The 6226-nt window shown below is 45.3% G+C and overlaps 1 protein-coding gene and 1 long non-coding RNA gene across 2 annotated transcripts in view; one reads left to right on the top strand and one right to left on the bottom strand.

Moving 5' to 3' along the window:
* The window catches only part of LOC107671046 (nuclear factor 7, brain-like), a 24930-nt gene that overhangs the window by 12206 nt on the left and 6498 nt on the right, over positions 1-6226 (bottom strand). The gene's annotated exons all lie outside the window — the stretch shown is intronic.
* Positions 1-6226, top strand: part of LOC107671047 (uncharacterized) — a 12972-nt gene that overhangs the window by 1269 nt on the left and 5477 nt on the right. Inside the window, exon 2 of the long non-coding RNA XR_001632154.1 lies at positions 1728-1730. This is a non-coding gene — a long non-coding RNA (uncharacterized LOC107671047). The remainder of the gene's footprint in view (positions 1-1727; positions 1731-6226) is intronic.

Below are 6226 nucleotides of genomic sequence, written 5' to 3'. Positions count from 1 at the left end.
GTGCCGTACCGTTGCCGGGCGGCAGCTGGGAATTTTGCTCGTCGGAGCTCACTGAGCCCTGAAGCACCGAGGGTGGCAGGGTTATCAGTGACTCTCCGTGAGGGCACTGAGGAGGATCGGGCACCGTATACTGAGGTGTTATCCTTTCCTCCCCAGGTGGGGCTGCCCTCAGGGGCCTGACGATGTTGGCGTCAGGACCGCTTAGTCGAGGTCCTCTTCGACAAAATAACGGTCCGCAGATCCGTCTTCGGTCTAGAAGACCCCAACTGAGAGCGTCGCCCCGACCCCCGTTCGTTTTGCGAAGGGGTGCGGGTTGCAACACTCTGTCTTTGTGAGTGGCGGTATGAGGAGCTTGACGGCTGGGGCTATTCCCGCTCAGCAGCCCCATGGGCCTGGGAGCGACGAGGGAGGAACCGTTGAAACGCCGCCGCTTGCTTTCTCGCCTCCTGGAACCTCTTGACGAGTGTTAACTGCGTCGCCGAAAAGGCCAGAGGGCGAAAGCGGGGCGTCTAGGAGGAAGAATCTGTCCTTATCTTGCATATCGGACAGATTCAACCACAGATGCCGCTCCGTGGCCACCATTGCTGCCATTGAACGGCCGATAGCTCTGGCCTGTGGCCCGACGCAGTTCAGCTACTACGTCGGATTCCCCCTCCCCCCTGTCATCCAGGTCCTTGAGCAGGTAAGCCTGGTACGCTTGTAACACCACCATGGTGTGCAAGCATGCGCCAGCCTGACCTGCCGCCGTATAAGCTTTCCCAACCAGACTAAATGTAAGCTTAACAGGCCTGGTGGGAAGCTTCGGGGCCTTCAGGGATGATGCTGACGTTTTTTCCCACGATCTTGACACCTCGGCATGGAGATCGGGAAAAAACGTAAGGCCCCGTCGTGAAGGCTGTGACCTCGCCCTCAGGAAAAGCTCGTCTAATTTGCTCTTAGTACGAGCGTCCTGTTTCTCGGCTGGCCAATCGATACTTAATTTGGCTACAGCACTAGTCACAACCTCCACGAGCTGCTCATACGTGAGGGACTGCGGTGGTGAGTCCACAGTCTCCTCTGTCTCGACACTCATCACCTCTACCTCCTCGGAGGAAGACAGATGAAGTGCCTGGCTCTCTCTCCGGGGGAAAGAAACCGCAGCGCGGGCTTCCGCACCCTGAGATAGAGCCGCGGATCTAGCAGGTGAGGACCGAGAAAAGGCCGAGCCCGTCTCGGATCCCTCCGCTAAATCCACTTGCGATCCCCATGACAACAGTCTGCGCTGTGCCTCGGCAACAGCGGGACCGCTGCCAGCGGGATCGCGAGCCTGGCCGCTCTCATGAAACACGGCCAGGCGAGAGCGGAGCATGCGCAGCCCAAAGCGATCTCGACGCAGCTCGAGTTCCTGAAGGGGAACCCAAGTTTGAATGTGGAATCTTCCGTGCCAGGGTCCATTTCGGCTGGAGAGGAATTAAATGAACATAGGGAAATCGACGAAGAAGCCATCGAATTCATGCATCCAAGAACTGAGTTAAGGAGGTCTGTTCGGACAAAAGAGAAACCCAAAATCTTGACTTACCCCAAATTGGGAAACCCTTTGATAACCATAGTTCAGTCCCTTCTTCAGGGCCTGAATGAAGCCTTTTCAGAGTCCTTGCAAGATTGTTCCCATATGAGTTGTCCTGCATCACAAGAGTATGCAGCTACTGGCAACATGCAAAGGGACTTGCATGGTTCTAAGGGGGGAGGGTGTAACCCAGGCTCAAAGACATTTGTAGTCTGAGTCAATTATGAATACAGTTAAGCTAAATAACTAAGTAATGTAAAAGGAAATAATAGGATAAAAGATTAAATGTATATATATGTCCAATTAGATATGGGTTACTTACAATGTAAGATGGGAAGTAAATAATCACATGTAAAACTTTAATTTTAATTTGAGCTCTAGGTCTGTGCTGCGCAGGTGAGCAGCCAATCGAGTGTAATTAGGTCAAGCTGACTCCGCCCTTAGGGAAGCTGCGCGTGAGAGAAAACACGAGAAGAGAAGTACGAGTTAGAAGCTGCGTGAAATCTTGATTTATTAGATTTAATTGAAGTACGCCTGCGAAGAACAAACTATGTAAGTTATTTTGCAGATATTTTGTTGATAAATAAGTTTGAAAGAACTTACTTATATCCTGTTGATCCGTATGACCGTCGCCGCGTTGAAATCCAGTAGGCCATCATTGCGTCATCGGAAACCTGAAAAAAACAAGAAATATAATTAATACACAAGGGAATCGGTGAGTTAAAAATGTCTATTTAGTATGCATGTTGGAATATAGTGACTCAATGGTGTATTGATGTGTTTGGAAGGGAAAAATGTTCAGTGAATGTATACATTGTCATAAGAAAAATGTGTACAGAGTGGTAAATATGTGTATATGTTGAGTGAAATGTATGTGAAGTGTGGATTGATTGAGGATTTCATTCTGTGTGTGTGCACAGGCCAGTTTTGTTATCTTAGAATCTGGATCCTTCAATTTGTGGACTGCACTGATATCAACACTTCAGTTGTGCACCGTGTGAAGATGGTGAGCCAACCGTAAATCGACCAGAAACATCTATCTTTTGTCTCCGTGGACATCTGTATCACTAAGCCTCCAACAAAATATTTCATTGGATTCTTGAAGGTTTGGAGTATCTAATATTTTCTTTTCAAGCACTGGATCACTGATTATAAGAAACTGAGGACGGAGAATACCATTCATTATTATTTAGACTGACATTTTCTTTTGAACTGTGCATTCTAAGAGTTACGATACTACATTGATACGCATTCATGCAGTTTTATTTTGTACAAATAAGTGTTTACAGTGGGAATTTGTATGTGTGACTCCATATAAGTACTGACATTTGGGTTTATTACTTTATATTTGCTGATCTCGAGTATATATTTGAGTTGTGTATATAAGAATAAGAGAAAGAGGGTATCAGACCTGCAATAGAATATTTGAGTACAATTTAAGTTATTTTGGAGGAAAGAATTTCCTGTGTTTAAGGTTTTAATTTCAATTCATTTTGGTTATTTTATTTGGTTGGAAGTCAGATTTTAAAGCTGATTGATACATTTATTTCAGTTTGCATTTCTTTTGGTTTATTTACTTGTTTTTGCCTTTATGTAGTGTCATCGACATATTCAACCACATATCCTGTCAATTCCCCTAAAAATCATTCTACCCTATATAAATAAGCGTATTAACAATATGTGTGTGTGTGCCTTGCCTCTTACGAATTCTTGCGTCTTCTGATTAGATTCTGATTGACTTACAGTGTACCTGCAATAATCATTTAAGCCCTAGTGGGTTATTGTTTATTCCCTTTGTGAGTTAACCCCTCTGCTTAAATCACCTAACGGGGGTTACAAGCACTTTTGGAAATATGCCATTAATTTGTGCGATGAGACACTAGACATGTCAGTCTTCAAGAAACAAACAAACAAACAAAAACTTCTAGACTTCTACAAATGTTTTATTCTACATTTATGAAGAGGTACCAATCGTCTTTCATTAGTACTGTCATGTTGAGATCACATGACCTCAACATGACAGTATGTCGCTTTATGTAGGACTGCTAGATTTAAATATTATTTGATACCAGCTGCCATCGGTCTTTTAAATTCCAAATAATTGTATGCATATTGTTTATGGAAGTCTTTGATTTTGTATGTGTGTTGTGGTGGTGGGTGATTGTTTTCTTGATTGTATGGTTTACTGCTGCTGGCTGTGAATTAAATTGCCCTCTGGGGATAATAAAGTTGACCTTGACCAGCCATGTCATGCATTTTACTTATGCTAATGTTAATTAGAGATGGGCAGTATTGTACATTTTTGAGTACAGTTGCTGACACGATTCTGTCAATGTAAGCTGTGACGTTGAATCTCTAGCACCTCAAAAAAAGCCATATTGTCCTGATTTGTGAATGTAAATTTGCAGTCTGAATTTGATGAGATAAAAACACTGCACACATCCTGTCCTAACAAAAACAATCAAGTGTATTCTGGTTCACAAATGAATAATTTAAGCAGCTTCTTTTAATGATTCAGTTTGACCAATTTTTCACTGAATTAACTCATTATTGTATTTGTGGGGCTTTACATTAAGTGCAAATAGCGCACTTGTTGGCAAGCGCTAGTTACATTAGCTCCACCCACCAATGTCTGGTTAAAACAAGATTTAAAAAAGACGCATTTCGTTCATTTGACGCAATCGACCCGGGTTCGAATCCGCACTTTGCCGAGCTATATATTACTTACACTCTGTAGGTCTCATTCATGAAACACAATCAGAATAACTTTTTGTGTTAATCGTTCATAAAGTCATTGTGGCTGTCAGGATCATTGACCTGTTTTCTTGTGTTTTTGCCCCTCTCTTTGTTCCTGGTTTTCCTTACATGATCTTTTTCCTGTCCTCGTTTAGGTTAATTATGATTCCTGGCACCTGTGTTTGTTAATTATCCCCAGTATTTAAGTCCTTGCTTTTGCGTTCTGTGTTTGTCGGTTCTACTCGTTATTGTTTGTGTGTTTCCTGCCATTTCCAGTGTGGATGTACCTTGTGTTCCATTGATTAAAGACCGTTTTCGTTTATTTGTGCCTCCTGCGTGCTTCCTAAACAGCGAACTGTGACAGAAGAACCGACCAAAACCGTTACCTCCATGCCTACCCTCTGTTTTTGTTTTTCGTTTTGTACAGTATTTTTTGTTTCCGTAGTTCCCCTTCACCCGCCCGGAATTCCTCCTTCTCCTGCTGGAGCAGGGGGACAGATCTCTCGAGGACCATACAAGACTGTTCCGGCTGTTAGCTAGCACCACCAGCTACCTAGGAGTATGGTCCTCGAGAGGATTTCGTCGCCTTCGTGGAGTGGGCTCTGGCGAGAAACGGATCACCATCCACCACCTGCCCCGTGGATGATCTCGTCAGATCCACTCCAGACCCAGTGCCCAGCCCACCATCTCCCCACGGTGCGGAGCATCAGCCCGAGCCCACCGATGACAGAGAGCCAATTCCAGCCGCGATCGACGAGCCAGCGCCAAGCCGAGTGACTGAGCGGAGGATTGCCCCGGATGTGGAGCTCAACCCGTCAGACCAGGTGCGAGAGCCGGCGACAATTCCCACCACGAGTGAGAAAGCCGCGGACGGTGTGAGCATGGAGAGGAGCTCTGCCCCCTGCACCGTGGCTGAGGCTGAGCTGGCGAATGGTGCAGCGAATGTGCCACACCGAAGAGGAGAGAGCTCCAGTCCCCAAATCCAGTCCAGAGTGCCCTACAGTGCCCGCTCCTAGAAAGAACCCTCCAGTGCCCGCTCCTCGAAAGTGCCCTCAAATGTCCGCTCCTCCTCCCTGGCTCCTCCCTCCATCATCTCCTACCTGTACTCTGTCTGCCGGCCCCCTCCCGGACATCCATCCTCCTCCTGAGCCTCCACCTTAATTCCCACCCATTTCCCCCCCTCTGTTGTTCTACGGTGCGAGAACGCACCTTCCGATATGTCAGGATCATGGACCTGTTTTGTTGTGTTTTTGCCCCTGTCTTTGTTCCTGGTTTTCCTTATATGGTCTTTTTCCTGTCCTCGTTTAGGTTAATTATGATTCCTGGCACCTGTGTTTGTTAATTATCCCCAGTATTGAAGTCCTTGCCTTTGCATTCTGTGTTTGTTGGTTCTATTCGTTATGTTTGTGTGTTTCTTGCCATTTCCAGTGTGGATGTACCCTGTGTTCCATTGATTCAATTGTTCTATTAATTCGTCATTGTCATTAGGACATGTCCCCAAAACCTTCAAACTGGCTGTTATTAAGCCTCTCATCAAAAAACCACAACTTGACCCCAAAGAAGTAGTTAATTATAGACCGATCTCGAATCTCCCTTTTCTGTCCATGATACTAGAAAAGGTAATATCCTCACAATTATATTCCTTCTTAGAGAAAAATAGTATCTGTGAGGATTTCCAGTCAGGATTTAGACCGTATCATAGTACTGAGACTGCTCTCATTAGAGTTACAAATGACCTGCTCTTATCATCTGATCGTGGTTGTATCTCTCTATTAGTGCTACTGGAGCTTAGCGCTGCGTTCGTCACTATCGACCACAACATTCTTTTGGACCGAAAAACTCTGCATGTAATAACCTAGAACACTCTCTAAGACTCGATGGCTGCTCTGTCAATTCTTCGTCATCAGTTAGGAACCTAGGTGTGCTATTTGATAGCAATCTTTC

The sequence above is a fragment of the Sinocyclocheilus anshuiensis genome, unplaced genomic scaffold (assembly GCF_001515605.1).
Source record: "Sinocyclocheilus anshuiensis isolate Anshui unplaced genomic scaffold, SAMN03320099.WGS_v1.1 scaffold2884, whole genome shotgun sequence".
In the NCBI taxonomy this organism is placed as follows: Eukaryota; Metazoa; Chordata; class Actinopteri; order Cypriniformes; family Cyprinidae; genus Sinocyclocheilus; species Sinocyclocheilus anshuiensis.
The sequence above is the reverse complement of the archived record's forward strand: the minus strand, read 5'-3'. Positions and strand labels throughout refer to the sequence as shown.